The sequence below is a fragment of the Phyllobates terribilis genome, unplaced genomic scaffold, assembly GCF_046119375.1.
Source record: "Phyllobates terribilis strain yellow unplaced genomic scaffold, ASM4611937v1 Scaffold_12__6_contigs__length_324123572, whole genome shotgun sequence".
Lineage (NCBI taxonomy): Eukaryota > Metazoa > Chordata > Amphibia > Anura > Dendrobatidae > Phyllobates > Phyllobates terribilis.
The window spans coordinates 23,403,770-23,423,191 of NW_027362772.1; the positions used below are offsets into that span (position 1 = coordinate 23,403,770).

Below are 19,422 nucleotides of genomic sequence, written 5' to 3' on the forward strand. Positions count from 1 at the left end.
AAGAAAGAAAGAAAAGATTAATATTTAAGACATCAACTTACTGTTAGAAGAAAGAAGAAAAAGGTGAACTGCGCGTAATGCTGAGCCAAAAACATCTTCATTGTTCACCAAAGGTTTCTTGTCTGTCTCTGTGAGAATACAGAAAATTACAAAATATAAAAATTTTAAAGAGTAATAACAAATATCATGATTCAATCCTGAGTTAAAATGATGATTTCATCTAAAAATGTATATCATAATAACAAAGGGTTAAAGAGGAAAAGCAGAATGATGAGGCATAATGGCTGCTAGGGTTACTAAAACATATATAGATAGAAGATAGATGGTCTTGGGAATAAACACATGTATATATAGGTGGACTTGAGCTACTTTTTCAAAGTAGATGAAACATTCAAGAGGCGGAGGAGGGGAAGAAATGGCTGATAAGTTGGAAGGAGAGCAGATTTCTCTGATGAGACACATTACAAAGTCTCTTATAATTTGCTTGAACTATTGATTTATGCTATATTTGTTGAAAGTCCAGTCTCTTTTAAAAATGTCACTACCATGGAATAAGTAATGTAATACATATAGTATTAATTTACCAATCCAAGATCACACAAACAAACAAGTTGTATCCAGCACAGAGCCAAAAACGTTTTAGCTGTGAGCCCCATTCAACAATAATAATAATTGTGTTTCCAAAGTGGCAAAATATTCTGCAGCACTTTACAATTAATCGGGGACTTGTACAAACAATAAAGACATCGTAAAGTAACATATAATGTTACATAATGACATCACAAGATGTGAGGAACAACCCATTCAATCCACAGAGGCAAAGAAATCAAACCATATATGTCCATTAATTAAGTTTTTGTAGTGTGAACATAAAAATGGATATTTTGAGTCCATATTGAAATATACAGAATGCATTCATACCATGACAAACCAGTATTGGTCTGGTTATACATTCACAGATAGATATTCTCTCCAAGTCTTGTCTTATGTTTACACACAGACAATGTTCATAGTAACAAAATCTTGAGAGCTGTTTACTCACATTGTCTGAAAGTTCATCTCTCAAATAGTCCTATGTTTATTGTTTGTTATTGTAAAACATGGATATTTGTTAAACCTTTGTCTGCAGTTGACTTATGTGATTCCTGAGAGCTTTTGCATTGTGTGCGTTTATTGTCCCATTGTCTGTGTGAGAACCTTGTATCTCTGATTCATATTTTTCCGAAGGTTGGCCATTGGAGGTTAAAGGTGAACTAGACTTACCAGTGTAAATTCACTATATATAAGGCCAGAGAAATATTACTAAGACAGAAGCCATAGTTGTACTTACACTGATGTGTAGTGTTGTATGAAATACATGCATAAGTGGGACGCCCATGCAATGTTGTGATTTTTCCAGGTGTTTTCTGCCTTGGTGGTTGCTTCTCTGATATTCCAGATGGATGATGTTTAAAAGTTCCAAGGTGATGACGTGAGTATATGTACTTAACCTTTGTATGTTAACATATAAAAAAGTCTATGCAATATAATAATATCATACTATTCCTTTAATTGTGTATTTTATATTTTAAATAAAATTGTGTTATATCGCAAGTGGTTGCCTTCTTTAAAGCCATACCCAAACCTTAGAGTTAAAATCTTGACAAAATAGTTATGTGTAATCATGAGAAATGAAACAGGGAAAAAATAATGAACACGCTTACTGAAATGTATTTAACACTTTATACAACTTTGTTGGTGATGAAGCTTCAAGAAATCTCCTGTTTGGAGAAACTAGTCACAGGCATTGCTCAGCTGTGATTGCGACCCGTTCTCCACACAAACACTCTTCACATCCTGAGGCTTCCGTGGGCTCCTTCAATGAACACTGAGCTTTAGTTCCTTCCATAAATTTCCTGTTGATTCATGTCATGGGATTGGCTTGGCCATTCTAGAAACTTTATTTTCTTTCTGTGAAACCAATTGAGAGTTTCCTTACTTGGGATAATTGTTTTGCTGAAATGTCGACCCTCGTTTCATCTTCATCATCCTGGTAGATGGCAATTTGGTCTAATCTGGCCACACTATATTCTCCCAGCATTTCACAGGATTGTAGAAATTTGGTTGAGCAAACTATAAACATACTTGAGCATCCTTTTTGTGCAGCAATGGAGTCTTACATTGGGAGGGTGCATACAGGCCATGGAGAATGTGTGTTGAGTGTGCATACATGCCAAGGAGGTTGCGTGGTGAGCGTGCATACAGGCCATGGAGGTTGTGTGGTGAGCGTGCATACAGGTCCTGGAGGTTGTGTGGTAAGCGTGCATACAGGCCATGGAGGTTGTGGGGTGAGCGTGCATACAGGTCATGGAGGTTGTGTGGTGAGCATGCATACAGGTCATGGAGGTTGTGTGGTGAGCGTGCATACAGGCCATGGAGATTGTGTGGTGAGCGTGCATACAGGTCATGGAGGTTGTGTGGTGATCGTGCATACAGGTCATGGAGGTTGTGTGGCGAGCGTGCATACATGTCATGGAGGTTGTGTGGTGAGCGTGCATACAGGCCGTAGAGGTTGTGTGGTGAGCGTGCATACAGGCCATGGAGGTTGTGTGGTGAGCGTGCATACAGGCCATGGAGGTTGTGTGGTGAGCGTGCATACAGGTCATGGAGATTGTGTGGTGAGCGTGCATACAGGTCATGGAGGTTGTGTGGTGATCGGGCATACAGGTCATGGAGGTTGTGTGGTGAGCGTGCATACAGGCCATGGAGGTTGTGTGGTAAGCGTGCATACAGGCCATGGAGGTTGTGGGGTGAGCGTGCATACAGGCCATGGAGGTTGTGTGGTGAGCATGCATACAGGCCTTGGAGGTTTTGTGGTGAGCGTGCATACAGGCCATGGAGGTTGTGTGGTGAGCATGCATATAGGCCATGGAGGTTGTGTGGTGAGCGTGGATAAAGGTCGTGGAGGTTGTGCGGTGAGCATGCATGCAGGTCATGGAGGGTGTGTGGTGAGTGTGCATACAGGCCATGGAGGTTGGGGGGAGAGTGTGCATAAAGGTGAAGGAGGTTGTGTGGTGAGAGTGCATACCGGCCATGGAGGTTGTGTGGTGAGCGTCCATACAGGCCATGGAGGTTGTGTGGTGAGAGTGCATACCGGACATGGAGGTTGTGTGGTGAGCGTCCATACAGGCCATGGAGGTTGTGTGGTGAGCGTGCATACAGGCCATGGAAGTTGTGTGGTGAGCTTGCATACAGGCACGAAGGTTGTGTGATGAGCATGCATACAGGCCATGGAGGTTGTGTGGTGAGTGTGCATACAGGCCATGGAGGTTGCGTGATGAGCATACATACTGGCCATGGAGGTTGTGTGGTGAGCGTGCATACAGGCCATGGAGGTTGTGTGGTAAGCGTGCATACAGGCCATGGAGGTTGTGGGGTGAGCGTGCATACAGGCCATGGAGGTTGTGTGGTGAGCTTGCATATAGGCCATGGAGGTTGTGTGGTGAGCTTGCATATAGGCCATGGAGGTTGTGTGGTGAGTGTGCTTACAGGCCATGGAGGTTGTGTGGTGAGCGTGCATACAGGCCATGGAGGTTGTGTGGTAAGCGTCCATACAGGCCATGGAGGTTGTGTGGTGAGGGTGTACACAGGCCATGGAGGTTGTGTGGTGAGCGTGCATACAGATCATGGAGGTTGTGTGGTGAGCGTGCATACAGGTCATGGAGGTTGTGTGGTGAGTGTGCATACAGGCCATGGAGGTTGTGTGGTGAGCGTGCATACCGGCCATGGAGGTTGTGTGGTGAGCGTGCATACAGGCTATGGAGGTTGTGTGGTGAGCGTGCATGCAGGCCATGGATGTTGTGTGGTGAGCGTGCATACAGGCGATAGAGGTTGTGTGGTGAGTGTGCATACAGGCCATTTAGGTTGTGTGGTGAATGTGCATACAGGCTATGGAAGTTGTGTGGTGAGTGTGCATACATGCCATGGAGGTTGTGTGGTTAGCGTGCATACAGACCATGGAGGTTGTGTGGTGAGTGTGCATACAGGCCATGGAGATTGTGTGGTGAGTGTGCATACAGGACATGGAGGTTGTGTGGTGATCGTGCATACAGGCCATGGAATTCTGTGGTGAACGTGCATACAGGCCATGGAGGTTGAGTCGTGAGCGTGCATACAAGTCATAGAGGTTGTGAGGTGAGCATGCATACAGGCCATGGAGGTTGTGAGGTGAGCATGCATACAGGTCATGGAGGTTGTGTGGTGAGCGTGGATACAGGTCATGGAGGTTGTGTGGTGAGCATGCATACAGGCCATGGAGGTTGTGTGGTGAGTGTGCATACAGGCCATGGAAGTTGTGTGGTGAGCGTGCATACAGGCCATGGAGGTTGTGTGGTGAGCGTGCATACAGATCATGGAGGTTGTGTGGTGAGCGTGCATACAGGTCATGGAGGATGTGTGGTGAGTGTGCATACAGGCCTTGGAGGTTGTGTGGTGAGCGTGCATACAGGCCATGGAGGTTGTGTGGTGAGCGTGCATACAGGCCATGGAGGTTGTGTGGTAAGCGTCCATACAGGCCATGGAGTTTGTGTGGTGAGCATGCATACAGGTCATGGAGGTTGTGTGGTGAGCGTGCATACAGGCCATGGAGGTTTTGTGGTGAGCGTGCATTCAGGCCATGGAGGTTGTGTGGTGAGCGTGCATACAGGCCATGGAGGTTGTGTGGTGAGCGTGCATACAGACCATGGATGTTGTGTGGTGAGCATTCAATCAGGCCCTGGAGGTTGTGTGGTGAGCATGCATACATGTCATGGAGGTTGTGTGGTGAGCATGCATACGGGCCCTGGAGGTTGTGTGGTGAGCGGGCATACAGGCCATGGAGGTTGTGTGGTGAGCATACATACAGGCCATGGATGTTGTGTGGTGAGAATTCATACAGGCCATGGAGGTTGTGTGGTAAGCATGTATACAGGTCATGGGGGTTGTGTGGTGAGCATGCATACAGGCCATGGAGGTTGTGTGGTGAGCATGCATACAGGCCATGTAGGTTGTGTGGTGAGCATGTATACAGGCCATGGAGGTTGTGTGGTATGCGTGTATAGAGGCCACGGAGGTTGTGTGGTAAGCGTGCATACAGGCCATGGAGGTTGTGTGGTGAGTGTGCATACAGGCCATGGAAGTTGTGTGGTGAGTATGCATACAGGTCATGGAGGTTGTGTGGTGAGCATGAATACAGGCCATGGAGGTTGTGTGGTGAGCGTGCATACAGGCCATGGAGGTTGTGGGGTGAGCGTGCATACAGGCTATAGAGGTTGTGGGGTGAGCGTGCATACAGGTCATGGAGGTTGTGTGGTGACTGTGCATACAGGCCATGGAGATTGTGTGGTGAGAGTTCATACAGGTCATGGATGTTGTGTGGTGACCGTGCATACAGGCCACGGAGGTTGTGTGGTAAGCGTGCATACAGGTCATGGAGGTTGTGTGGTGAGCATGCATACAGTTCAAGGAGATTGTGTGCTGTGCGTGCATACAGGCCATGGAGGTATTGTGGTGAGCGTGCATACAGGCCCCGGAAATTGTGGGGTGAGCGTGCATACAGGCCATGGAGGTTGTGGGGTGAGCGTGCATACAGGTCATGGAGGTTGTGGGGTGAGCGTGCATACAGGCCATGGAAGTTGTGTGGTGAGCGTGCATACAGGTCATGGATGTTGTGTGGTGAGCGTGCATACAGGTCATGGATGTTGTGTGGTGACCGCCCATACAGGCCACGGAGGTTGTGTGGTAAGCGTGCATACAGGTTATGGAGGTTGTGTGGTGAGCATGCATACATTTCATGGAGGTTGTGTGCTGTGCGTGCATACAGGCCATGGAGGTATTGTGGTGAGCGTGCATACAGGCCCTGGAGATTGTGGGGTGAGCGTGCATACAGGCCATGGAGGTTGTGGGGTGAGCGTGCATACAGGTCATGGAGGTTGTGGGGTGAGCGTGCATACAGGCCATGGAAGTTGTGTGGTGAGCGTGCATACAGGTCATGGATGTTGTGTGGTGAGCATGCATACAGGCCATGGAAGTTGTGTGGTGAGCGTGCATACAGGCCATGGAGGTAGTGTGGTGAGAGTGCATACAGGCCTTGGAGGTTGTGTGGTGAGCGTACGTACAATCCATGGAGGTTGTGTGGTGAGCATGCGTACAGGCCATGGAGGTTGTGTGATGAGCGTGGATACAAGTCATGGAGGTTGTGTGTTGAGCATGCATACAGGCGCTGGAGGTTGTGTGGTGAGCGTGCATACAGATCATGGAGGTTGTGTGGTGAGTGTGCATACAGGCCATGGAAGTTGTGTGGTGAGTATGCATACAGGCCATGGAGGTTGTGTGGTGAGCGTGCATACCGGCCATGGAGGTTGTGTGGTGAGCGTGCATACCGGCCATGGAGGTTGTGTGGTGAGCGTGCATGCAGGCCATGGATGTTGTGTGGTGAGCGAGCATACAGGCCATGGAGGTTGTGTGGTGAGCGTGCATACAGATCATGGAGGTTGTGTGGTGAGTGTGCATACAGGCCATGGAAGTTGTGTGGTGAGCGTGCATACAGGCCATGGAGGTTGTGTGGTGAGCGTGCATACAGATCATGGAGGTTGTGTGGTGAGCGTGCATACAGGTCATGGAGGATGTGTGGTGAGTGTGCATACAGGCCTTTGAGGTTGTGTGGTGAGCGTGCATACAGGCCATGGAGGTTGTGTGGTGAGCATGCATACAGGCCATGGAGGTTGTGTGGTGAGCGTGGATAAAGGTCGTGGAGGTTGTGTGGTGAGCATGCATTCAGGTCATGGAGGTTGTGTGGTGAGTGTGCATACAGGCCATGGAGGTTGGGGGGAGAGCGTGCATACAGGTGAAGGAGGTTGTGTGGTGAGAGTGCAATCCGGCCGTGGAGGTTGTGTGGTGAGCGTCCATACAGGCCATGGAGGTTGTGTGGTGAGAGTGCATACCGGCCATGGAGGTTGTGTGGTGAGCGTCCATACAGGCCATGGAGGTTGTGTGGTGAGCGTGCATACAGGCCATGGAAGTTGTGTGGTGAGCTTGCATACAGGCACGAAGGTTGTGTGATGAGCATGCATACAGGCCATGGAGGTTGTGTGGTGAGTGTGCATACAGGCAATGGAGGTTACGTGATGAGCATACATACTGGCCATGGAGGTTGCGTGGTGAGTGTGCATACAGGCCATGGAGGTTGTGTGGTGGGCGTGCAAACAGGCCATGGAGGTTGTGTGGTGTGCGTGCATGTAGGCCATGGAGGTTGTGTGGTGAGCGTGCATACAGGCCTTGGAGGTTGTGTGGTGAGCATGCATAAAGCCCATGAAGGTTGTGTGGTGAGTGTGCATACAGGTCATGGAGGTTGTTTGGTGAGCATGCATACAGTCCATGGAGGTTGTGGAGTGAGCGTGCATACAGGTCTTGGAGGTTGTGGGGTGAGCGTGCATACAGGCCATGGAAGGTGTGTGGTGAGCGTGCATACAGGTCATGGAAGTTGTGTGGTGAGCGTGCATACAGGTCATCGAGCTTGTGTGGTGATCTTGTATACAGGTCATGGAGGTTCTTTATTGAGCGTGCATACAGGTCATGGAGGTTGTGTGGTGAGCATGCATACATGCCATGGAGGCTGTGTACTGAGCGTACATACAGGTCATGGAGGTTGTGTGGTGATCTTGTATACAGGTCATGGAGGTTGTGTTGTGAGCGTGCATACAGGTCATGGAGGTTGTGTGGTGAGCGTGCATACAGGTCATGGAGGTTGTGTGGTAAGCCTGCATACAGGTCATGGAGGTTGTGTGGTGAGCGTGCATACTGGTCATTGAGGTTGTGTGGTGAGCGTGCATACAGGTCATGGAGGTTGTGTGGTGAGCGTGCATACTGGTCATTGAGGTTGTGTGTTGAGCGTGCATACAGGTCATTGAGGTTGTGTGGTGAGCGTGCATACAGGTCATGGAGGTTGTGTACTGAGCGTGCATACAGTTCATGGAGGTTGTGTGGTGAGCGTACATACATGGCATGGAGGTTGTGTTGTGAACGTGCATACAGGCTATGGAGGTATTGTGGTGAGCATGTTTACAGGCCATGGAGATTGTGTGGTGAGCATGCATACAGGTCATGGAGGTTGTGTGGTGAGCATGCATACATGCCATGGAGATTGCATGGTGAGCGTGCATACAGCCCATGGAGGTTGTGTATTGAACGTGCATACAGGCGATGGAGGTTGCGTGGTGAGTGTGGATAAAGTTCGTGGAGGTTGTGTGGTGAAAGTGCATTCAGGCCATGGAGGTTGCGTGGTGATCGTGCATACAGGCTATGGAGGTTGTGGGGTGAGCATGCATACAGTCCTTGGAGGTTGTGTGGTGAGTGTGGGTACAGGCCATGGAGTTTGTGTGGTGAGCATGCATACAGGTAATGGAGCTTGTGTGGTGAGTGTGCATACAGTCCATGGAGGTTGTGTGGTGAACGTGCATACAGGTCAAGGAGGTTGTGTGGTGAGCGTGCATACAGGTCATGGAGGTTGTGTGGTGAGCGTGCATACTGGTCATTGAGGTTGTGTGGTGAGCGTGCATACAGGTCATGGAGGTTGTGTGGTGAGCGTGCATACTGGTCATTGAGGTTGTGTGGTGAGCGTGCATACAGGTCATTGAGGTTGTGTGGTGAGCGTGCATACAGGTCATGGAGGTTGTGTACTGAGCGTGCATACAGTTCATGGAGGTTGTGTGGTGAGCGTACATACATGGCATGGAGGTTGTGTTGTGAACGTGCATACAGGCTATGGAGGTATTGTGGTGAGCATGTTTACAGGCCATGGAGATTGTGTGGTGAGCATGCATACAGGTCATGGAGGTTGTGTGGTGAGCATGCATACATGCCATGGAGATTGCATGGTGAGCGTGCATACAGCCCATGGAGGTTGTGTATTGAACGTGCATACAGGCGATGGAGGTTGCGTGGTGAGTGTGGATAAAGTTCGTGGAGGTTGTGTGGTGAAAGTGCATTCAGGCCATGGAGGTTGCGTGGTGATCGTGCATACAGGCTATGGAGGTTGTGGGGTGAGCATGCATACAGTCCTTGGAGGTTGTGTGGTGAGTGTGGGTACAGGCCATGGAGGTTGTGTGGTGAGCATGCATACAGGTAATGGAGCTTGTGTGGTGAGTGTGCATACAGTCCATGGAGGTTGTGTGGTGAACGTGCATCCAGGTCAAGGAGGTTGTGTGGTGAGCGTGCATACAGGCCATGGAGGTTGTGTGGTGAGCGTGCATAGAGATCATGGAGGTTGTGTGGTGAGCGTGCATACAGGCCATGGAGGTTGTGTGGTGAGCGTGCATAGAGATCATGGAGGTTGTGTGGTGAGCTTGCATACAGGCCATGGAGGTTGTGTGGTGAGCGTGCATACAGGACATGGAGGTTGTGTGGTGAGCGTGCATACAGGTCATGGAGGTTGTGTGGTGAGCGTGCATACAGGTCATGGAGGTTGTGTGGTGAGCGTGCATACAGGTCATGGAGGTTGTGTGGTGAGCGTGCATACAGGTCATGGAGGTTGTGTGGTGAGCGTGCATACTGGTCATTGAGGTTGTGTGGTGAGCGTGCATACAGGTCATGGAGGTTGTGTGGTGAGCGTGCATACAGGTCATGGAGGTTGTGTGGTGAGCATGCATACAGGTCATAGAGGTTGTGTACTGAGCGTGCATACAGTTCATGGAGGTTGTGTGGTGAGCGTACATACATGGCATGGAGGTTGTGTTGTGAACGTGCATACAGGCTATGGAGGTATTGTGGTGAGCATGTTTACAGGCCATGGAGGTTGTGTGGTGAGCATGCATACAGGTCATGGAGGTTGTGTGGTGAGCATGCATACATGCCATGGAGATTGCATGGTGAGCGTGCATACAGCCCATGGAGGTTGTGTATTGAACGTGCATACAGGCGATGGAGGTTGCGTGGTGAGTGTGGATAAAGTTCGTGGAGGTTGTGTGGTGAAAGTGCATTCAGGCCATGGAGGTTGCGTGGTGATCGTGCATACAGGCTATGGAGGTTGTGGGGTGAGCATGCATACAGTCCTTGGAGGTTGTGTGGTGAGTGTGGGTACAGGCCATGGAGGTTGTGTGGTGAGCATGCATACAGGTAATGGAGCTTGTGTGGTGAGTGTGCATACAGTCCATGGAGGTTGTGTGGTGAACGTGCATACAGGTCAAGGAGGTTGTGTGGTGAGCGTGCATACAGGCCATGGAGGTTGTGTGGTGAGCGTGCATAGAGATCATGGAGGTTGTGTGGTGAGCGTGCATACAGGCCATGGAGGTTTTGTGGTGAGCGTGCATAGAGATCATGGAGGTTGTGTGGTGAGCTTGCATACAGGCCATGGAGGTTGTGTGGTGAGCGTGCATACAGGACATGGAGGTTGTGTGGTGAGCGTGCATACAGGCCATGGAGGTTGTGTGGTGAGCGTGAATACAGGGACTGGAGATTGTGTGGTGAGCGTGCATACAGGCCATGGAGGTTGTGTGGTGAGCGTGGATACAGGTCATGGAGGTTGTGTGGTGAGTGTGCATACAGGTCATGGAGGTTGTGTGGTGAGCATGCATACAGGCCATGGAGGTTGTGTGGTGAGCGTGAATACAGGGACTGGAGATTGTGTGGTGAGCGTGCATACAGGCCATGGAGGTTGTGTGGTGAGCGTGGATACAGGTCATGGAGGTTGTGTGGTGAGCGTGGATACAGGTCATGGAGGTTGTGTGGTAAGCGTGCATACAGGTCTTGGAGGTTATGTTGTGAGCGTGCATACAGGCCATGGAGATTGTGTGGTGAGCGTGCATACAAGCCCTGGAGGTTGTGTGGTTAGCGTGCATACAGGCCATGGAGGTTGTGTGGTGAGTGTGCATACAAGCCCTGGAGGTTGTGTGGTTAGTGTGCATACAGGCTATGGAGGTTGTGTAGTGAGCGTGCATACAGGCCATGGAGGCTGTGTGGTGACTGTGCATACAGGCCACGGAGGTTGTGTGGTGACCGTGCATACAGGCCATGGAGGTTGTGGTGTGAGCGTGCATACAGGCCATGGAGATTGTGTGGTGAGAGTTCATACAGGTCATGGAGGTTGTGTGGTGACCGTGCACACAGGCCATGGAGGTTGTGGTGTGAGCGTGCATACAGGCCATGGAGATTGTGTGGTGAGCGTGCATACAAGCCCTGGAGGTTGTGTGGTGACCGTGCATGCAGGCCACGGAGGTTGTGTGGTAAGCGTGCATACAGGTCATGGAGGTTGTGTGATGAGCGTGCATACAGGCCATGGAGGTATTGTGGTGAGCTTGCATACAGGCCCTGGAGATTGTGGGGTGAGCGTGCATACAGGCCATGGAGGTTGTGTGGTGAGTGTGCATACAGGCCATGGAGGTTGTGTGGTTAGCGTGCATACAGGCTATGGAGGTTGTGTAGTGAGCGTGCATACAGGCCATGGAGGCTGTGTGGTTAGCGTGCATACAGGTCACGGAGGTTGTGTGGTGAGAGTGCATACAGGCCATGGAGGTTGTGTGGTGAGAGTGCATACTGCGTGATGCTCTTTCTGCTTCCAGATTTTGGCCCCCTTAGTGCTCACTGGAATCTTCAGAAAAGTCTCCCTGCTCTGCTGACCCCATAACTGCAGAGTCCAGATCTCCTCTGGTATCAGCACAAACACTGCGCCCCGCGGAGAGCTTCATGGTTGAGCAGCTGCATGCAGCCGTACATCACCAGGTACAATGCCGTCGGATGGAGTGGTGTAAAGCTGCCACCACTGGACTCTGGAGGAGACGTGTTCTGTGCAGTGACGGATCGCACTTCTCTATCTGCGTCTGATGGAGGAGTCTGGGTTTGGTGATTCTAGGAGGACGTTACCCCCTTACTGCATTGTGCTATACAGATGGTGGCGGAGGATAATGCTATGGGCTGTTATCAGGGGGCGGCCTCAAATCTTTTGACATTTGACATTTTTGAGGATCTGAATTGGCACCACAATGATCAGCTGTTTTTTGCTCCGGTGGCCGCTGATGTAAACACTTTGCATGGATTTGCAATGCATGACTCTATATAACATGTTGCATCTGTTGCTTTGTCCTGCAGAGCGGCTCAATTCCAAAACTACGGTAATGTTGTGGGAAATGTTTGGAAACAGAGTGCAGAATGCATATCATCATCTACAATCTGTTCGAAAAATACAGCAAACACTGGACTAAGCAAATGTAATATGTCATAAGAGTAGTAGGGTAATAGCTCAGATTTATAGAGCAGTTAGTGACATATGACACATATTCACCTGGACATGTGTAGAATGGCTGACCGTTCGGAGAAAACTAAATACCAAAAGAAAAAAAAAACTAACAAAACGGTCATGCAGGAATAAGTACAAAGTAATTACACTCAATATAACAATAAAACCCCTTTATTTTATGGTCAATGGGTAACCGTGGCATTGTGAACAAAAGTGCACACACACGAGTATAAAAAGACATAAAAACATCTTACACAGACAATGCAAAACTTATATCCTGTAAATGTATCATTGCACCTGGACACATCAAAGGAAATTTGTACAATATTATAGACAGAATGAACAAAAATGGATTTGCACAGTATATTAGACAAATAAAATCATGTACTGATGCAAGGAAATGCGCGTCGGGGTCGGCGTGTTTGCTGCCTAAACACCCACAGTAACCTTATGTCATAAACTAAAAATACTACTCATGCGTCATTAACAATGTGAGGGGGAGACTCAGGAATGTGCAATTACCTGGTGGCCTGTAGTGCTGTGTGCTGCATGCCGACCCCAACGCGCGTTTCTTTGCGTCAGTACATGATTGTACTTGGCTAACACACTGTGCAAATCCATTTTTGTTCATTCTGTCTATCATACTGTACAAATTTCCTTTGATGTGTCCAGGTGTAATGATAAACTTACAGGATATAAGTTTTGTATTGTCTGTGTAAGATGTTTTTATGTGTTTTTATACTCGTGTGTGTGTGTGCACTTTCGTTCACAATGCCACGGTTACCCATTGACCATAAAATAAAGATTTTTACTGTTATATTGAGCCTAATTACTTTGTACTTACTCTTGCATGACTGTTTTGTTCGGGAGGGGGTGGGGAAGGGAGATCACAGCTTCAAGTCCCCTAAGGGGACTATTAAATAGAGTGAAAAGCAAAAAAAAGTCAAGAAAATATGAAATTTAAAAAAAAACACAAAAATTCAAATCACCCCCCCTTTGCCCAGTTGAAAATAAAATAATTAAAAAAAATAAAAAGTAGACATATCTGGTATCGCTGCATTCAGAAAAATCCAATCTATCAAAATATAAAATAAATGAATCCAATCAGTAAACGGCGTAATGAGAAAAAAAATCAAAACGGCAAAATTATGTTTTTTTGATCGCTGCAATATTGTAATAAGCTGCAATAAGAGGCAGTCAAAACATCGTATCTACTCCAAAATAGTATCAATAAAAACATCAGATCGGCGCACAAAAAAAAACCTCTCACCCGGCCCCAAATCCCGAAAAACATGAAAACGTGACAGGTCTTGGAAAATGGCGACAAAAGCTAATTTTTTTTTTTTTTTTTACAAAATTCCTAATTTTTTTCACCATTTCACCATTAAACATAAATACTGTACATGTTTGGTATCTGCGTACTCGTACTGACCTGGAGAATCATAATGGCTGGTCAGTTTTACCATATAATGAACATGGTAAATAAAAAGAACAATAAGCAGTTGTGAAATTGCACTTTTTTTGCGATTTCAACGTACTTGGAATTATTTTTCCATTTCCGTACACTATATGGTATAATGAAAGGTGGCATTCAAAAATAGAACTCATTCCACAGAAAACAAGTCCTCATGCAGCTATGTGGATGTAAAAATAAAAAAGTTAGGTCTCTCGAAAGCAGGGGAGGAAAAAACAAAAACGAAAAAAACGGAAAATGGCCACAATTTGAATGAGTTAAAAAATCCTAATAAATGCTCCCTTGACCAGATGAGTGTTAATAAATAATTTAAAGTATTTCTTCATTTATATATGACCAGGGGAGGTCAAACCAGGGGAGGAGTCCTGAGGAGATAATTTGCATATTCCCACTGCATTTTGGGGTAAGTGAAGAGTCTCCGCGAGCTCAAAGAACACTGGATTTTGGCTGTTGGAGCTGAAAAGAGGACATCGGTAAACCAGGGGAGGAGTCCTGAGGAGATAATTTGCATATTCCCACTGCATTTTGGGGTAAGTGAAGAGTCTCCGCGAGCTCAAAGAACACTGGAGTTTGGCTGTTGGAGCTGAAAAGAGGACATCGGTAAACCAGGGGAGGAGTCCTGAGGAGATAATTTGCATATTCCCACTGCATTTTGGGGTAAGTGAAGAGTCTCCGCGAGCTCAAAGAACACTGGATTTTGGCTGTTGGAGCTGAAAAGAGGACATCGGTAAACCGCGCGCCTACTGGCGCCGCATTTTGAAGCTTTTTTTTTAAGCTTTTTTCACTGTTTTCAGAACATTAACAATAAGAACATGGAAGAGTCCAGGAGCCATTTGGTGAGCTGCATATCCTGCTACATGTTCACAGACTTGCCAGTGGAAAAGCCAGACTTCACATGCCAGAAATGCAAGCTTGTGTCCCTGTTGGAGGAAAAGTTGCGAAATCTAGAAGAGAGGTTAACTACCTTGAAAATCATTAAGGAAGGTGAAGAGTTCTTAGACAGAGCAGAATTATCTCTTCATGATTCAGAAAGAGAAGAAATTCGAACTGCACCTGACGAAACAGAGGAATGGAAGCATGTGACCCACAGAAGCAGGAGGATCGAGAGGCAGTCAGCACCCATACTGCTCAGGAACCAGTACCAGGCTCTCTCACAGGAGAACCATGAAGAAATACAGCAAGATAAGACTTTGCCAGCAATGAATAACCTTGTAAGCCCTCAGAATCCTCCTGGATGGAGAAAGAAGAATGCTGTGAAGAAAAAACGGAGAGTGGTGGTCATGGGGGATTCCCTGTTAAGAGGAACAGAGGCCGCTATCTGCAGACCAGACATAACCTCAAGAGAAATGTGCTGTCTTCCAGGAGCAAAAATTAAAGATGTGTCTGACAGGATATCAAGACTCTTCAGACCTACAGATCACTACCCATTCCTGCTAATACATGTGGGGACAAATGACACCGCAAGAAAGGACCTGGAAACCATCTGCAGTGACTTTGAAGACTTAGGCAAGAAAGTGAAAGAATTGGGAGCGCAGGTGGTCTTCTCATCCATCCTCCCAGTGGATGGCCATGGAACAATGAGGTGGAATAAGATTCTACAGGTGAACAACTGGCTACGTCGATGGTGCCGTCAACAAGGATTTGGATTTCTGGATCACGGAATGAATTACCTATACGATGGACTACTTGCTAGAGATGGGGTGCACCTTACGAAGACTGGAAAACATGTATTTGGAAGTCGCCTTGCTACACTCATCAGAAGAGCTTTAAACTAGAACAATATGGGAAGGGAAGCAAACGGCCAGAAAAAGCCATACAGCTGACAAATACTATTGAGATCTCTGCTACTGGAAGTGGAAAAGAAGAACAAAGACAAAAAAATCTAAATAATAAAAATATGGGAGGAAGAGAAACCAATCACAAACTAAAATGTTTTTATACAAATGCACAAAGCATGGGCAACAAACAAGGAGAATTGGAACTACTAATGCAGGAAAAGGAATATGATGTCATTGGAATCACTGAAACTTGGTGGGACGATACACATGATTGGAATAAAAGGCTAAAAGGATACAACTTATTTGCAAGAAACAGACTTGATAAACGAGGAGGAGGTGTTGCATTGTATGTTAGAAAAGCGTATATCTGCACAGAGATTGAAGCTTCAGAGACTGGGAGTTCTGTGGAAACTGTTTGGGTAAGAATACAAGGAGAGAACAACGGAAAGGACACCATTGTAGGCATTTACTACAGGCCACCTGGGCAAGCTGAAGATATGGATGAACTCTTTATGTATCAAATGACCAAGTTCTCCAAAAAATATGACGTAGTGGTCATGGGAGATTTCAACTATCCAGACATTTGTTGGGAATCTCTCTCAAGTAAAACTAACAGGTCAAGCAAATTCTTATCCTCTCTTGCTGACAACTTTATCTTCCAAAAGGTAGGGGAGAAAACAAGGGGATCTGCTACTTTGGATCTAATCCTTATAAACAGGGAGGAAATGGTTGAGGAGGTAAAGGTGGCTGGGACCCTAGGAGGCAGCGATCATGCTATTATAGAATTTTGGATAACTAGAGGAGGAAGACATGTGAAGACTCAAACTTCAAGGTTAGATTTTAGAAAGGCAGATTTTAAGAGACTCAGAAAGAGAATAGGAGGGATCCAATGGCTGGATGTCCTTAAGGACAAAAATGTCCAGGAAGGATGGGAAATTTTTAAAAATGAGATTCTCAAAGCACAATCGTTAACAATCCCGAAAAGTAGGAAGAATGGGAAGCATTTAAGGAAACCAGGATGGATGAACACAGAACTTAAACACATGCTAAAAAGAAAGAAAGAAATGTTTATTAAATGGAAAGAGGGAGGCATATCTAAAGAAGATTATAATGCAGTCTGCAGATCCTGCAGGGCACGTATCAGATTAGCTAAAGCTGTCAATGAATTAAGGCTTGCAAGAGATGTCAAAAGCAATAAAAAAGGATTTTGGGGGTATGTCAAAAGTAAAAGAAAAGTCAAAGATGCTATAGGATTTTTACAGGATGAAAATGGAGAAATGGTAAGAGAGGATGTTGAGAAGGCCGAACTTTTTAATTCCTATTTTGCATCTGTTTTCTCTCAGAAAGAAAATGTAACATCAACTGATCTTCACTGTCCTTTTAAAGGAATAGAGGAATCCAAGTTATCAGTAAACAGAAAGATTGTGAGGGAATATTTAGCTAACATAAATGAGTTCAAGTCTCCAGGTCCAGATGAATTACACCCCAGAGTACTGAAGGAGATTGTAGAAGAAATTTTAGAACCACTCTCCATAATCTTTGAAAATTCTTGGAGAACAGGAGAAGTCCCAGAAGACTGGAGAAGAGCAAATGTTGTTCCTATCTTCAAAAAGGGGAAGAAGGTGGACCCAGGAAACTATAGGCCGGTGAGTCTGACTTCTATACCAGGAAAGATCTTTGAACAAAGTATTAAACAACATGTATGTAAGTACATGGATAAGAATGAAGTGATTAACCAGAGTCAGCATGGGTTTGTAACTAACAAGTCATGTCAGACTAACTTAATTTCCTTCTATGACAGAATCACTGACTGGGTGGATCAGGGAAATGCTGTAGATATAGTATATCTTGACTTCAGCAAAGCATTTGACAAAGTATCTCACATCATCCTTATTGAAAAAATGACCAAGTATGCAATGGACCAGGCAATTGTTAGGTGGATTCATAACTGGCTTAGTGATCGGACTCAAAGGGTGGTTGTAAATGGCTTCACATCCAGCTGGATGAATGTCTCAAGTGGGGTACCACAGGGCTCCGTCCTGGGACCTGTATTGTTCAACATCTTTATCAATGATTTAGATGAAGGAATTGAGGGTAAACTGATTAAATTTGCTGATGACACAAAGCTAGGAGGGATAGCTAATACTAGAGAAGAGAGAGAGAGGATTCAAAAAGACCTAAATAAACTGGAGCAGTGGGCAGCAACCAACAGAATGGTTTTTAACAGGGAAAAATGCAAAGTACTACATCTGGGCAATAAAAATGAAAAAAGCATATACAGAATGGGAGGAATAGAGCTAAGCAACAGTACATGTGAAAAAGACTTAGGTATACTAATAGATCATAGACTGAACATGAGTCAACAGTGTGATGCAGCAGCAAAAAAGGCAAATACAATTCTGGGATGTATTAACAGAAGCATACAGTCTAGATCACGTGAAGTCATTATCGGTCTTTACTCCTCTTTGGTCAGACCTCATCTGGAATACTGTGTACAGTTTTGGGCACCACATTTTAAAAAAGACATCGACAAACTGGAGCAAGTTCAGAGAAGAGCGACCAGAATGGTGACTGGTCTGCAAACCATGTCCTATGAGGAACGGTTGCAGGATTTGGGAATGTTTAGCTTGCAAAAAAGAAGACTGAGAGGAGACTTAATAGCTGTCTACAAATATGTCAAGGGCTGTCACATTGTAGAAGGATCATCTTTATTCTCATTTGCACAAGGAAAGACTAGAAGCAATGGGATGAAACTAAATGGGAGGAGACACAGATTAGATATTAGAAAAAACTTTTTGACAGTTAGGGTGATTAATGAGTGGAACAGGCTGCCACGAGAGGTGGTGAGTTCCCCTTCAATGGACGTCTTCAAACAGAGGCTGGACAGACATCTGTCTGAGATGATCTAGTGAATCCTGCTTTGAGCAGGGGGTTGGACCAGATGACCCAGGAGGTCCCTTCCAACTCTACCATTCTATGATTCTATGATTCTATGATATAATAATGTATTTTTTAATTTATTAATTTATTTTATTTTCCGGAAAACCCGTTTATTAGAGCAGCACTCACTTTCCAAAGGTAAGAATTACTACATCTGTCCAATTAGCCTTGTCCCCCTATTATCATTCCTTACCTTTTATTAACGATGTCGGGGTCCCTTCTACAAGGCGTTTTCTCCTGTGCAAGCTGTTGTGTTTTGTTTCCTTAATTCCAGACAGATACAGTCAGAACTTTCACTTTTGCACTTTAACCTGTATAACAGGAGTAACTTGTCTAAGACTCTGTCTTTTTCTCTCTGGCACAACCATTTCCAAGGTTTCTCCCATGCTTCCCCCTTATTTTGGAGCTGTTACCCCAGCCGATCAGTCTTTCTTCCACCTTCAAAACAGCCTCAAATCCCAGCACTTCAGAAAACCTACAACCTACAAAAATCCCATTGCCACCACGGTGCCATATCAGCAACTTCTACCCTCAACTACTGTCCCCTTCCTTTGCAGACTTTCACTTCAATTAGTTTTAAACTACCTGTCAAGGATAACACCTGTCACTACCTGTCGTGTAGATCCCACCATTGTTGCCACTTTGTCATGGATGTGTCACAATGTGGTTTTTGCAAGTATTTCCAACTGTTATGGTGGCGTCAGGGTCTGTGGAACCCACAGAATCTTACTCTCTTCCTTTTAACTCCATTGATAGTTATGATTAGCGCATGGTGACTCTGGCGTCAACTTGAAGAGCTGCAGCTCCTAGGAAGTTTAGCAAGAGTTAAATCTTTGCTGGGCTAAGGTTGTTAATTTCCTTTAATCACATGCTGTGGGAGAACCAGTCATGTCTGCTCTCCTACATATGTTGGCTTTGCTATGCAGGTAATGGCAGCTATAGTTAGTCTATCCTGGTCTGGAGAGGTGGACACATCCTGGTTTACT

General features: G+C 46.2%; 1 long non-coding RNA gene across 1 annotated transcript in view; it reads right to left on the bottom strand.

Moving 5' to 3' along the window:
• The window catches only part of LOC141172962 (uncharacterized), an 80,022-nt gene extending 61,309 nt beyond the window's left edge, over positions 1 to 18,713 (bottom strand). Inside the window, exons 1-2 of the long non-coding RNA XR_012252561.1 lie at positions 18,630 to 18,713; positions 42 to 128 (exon numbers count right to left, since the gene is read on the bottom strand). This is a non-coding gene — a long non-coding RNA (uncharacterized lncRNA). The remainder of the gene's footprint in view (positions 1 to 41; positions 129 to 18,629) is intronic.
• Between the last annotated feature and the right edge of the window lie 709 nt (positions 18,714 to 19,422).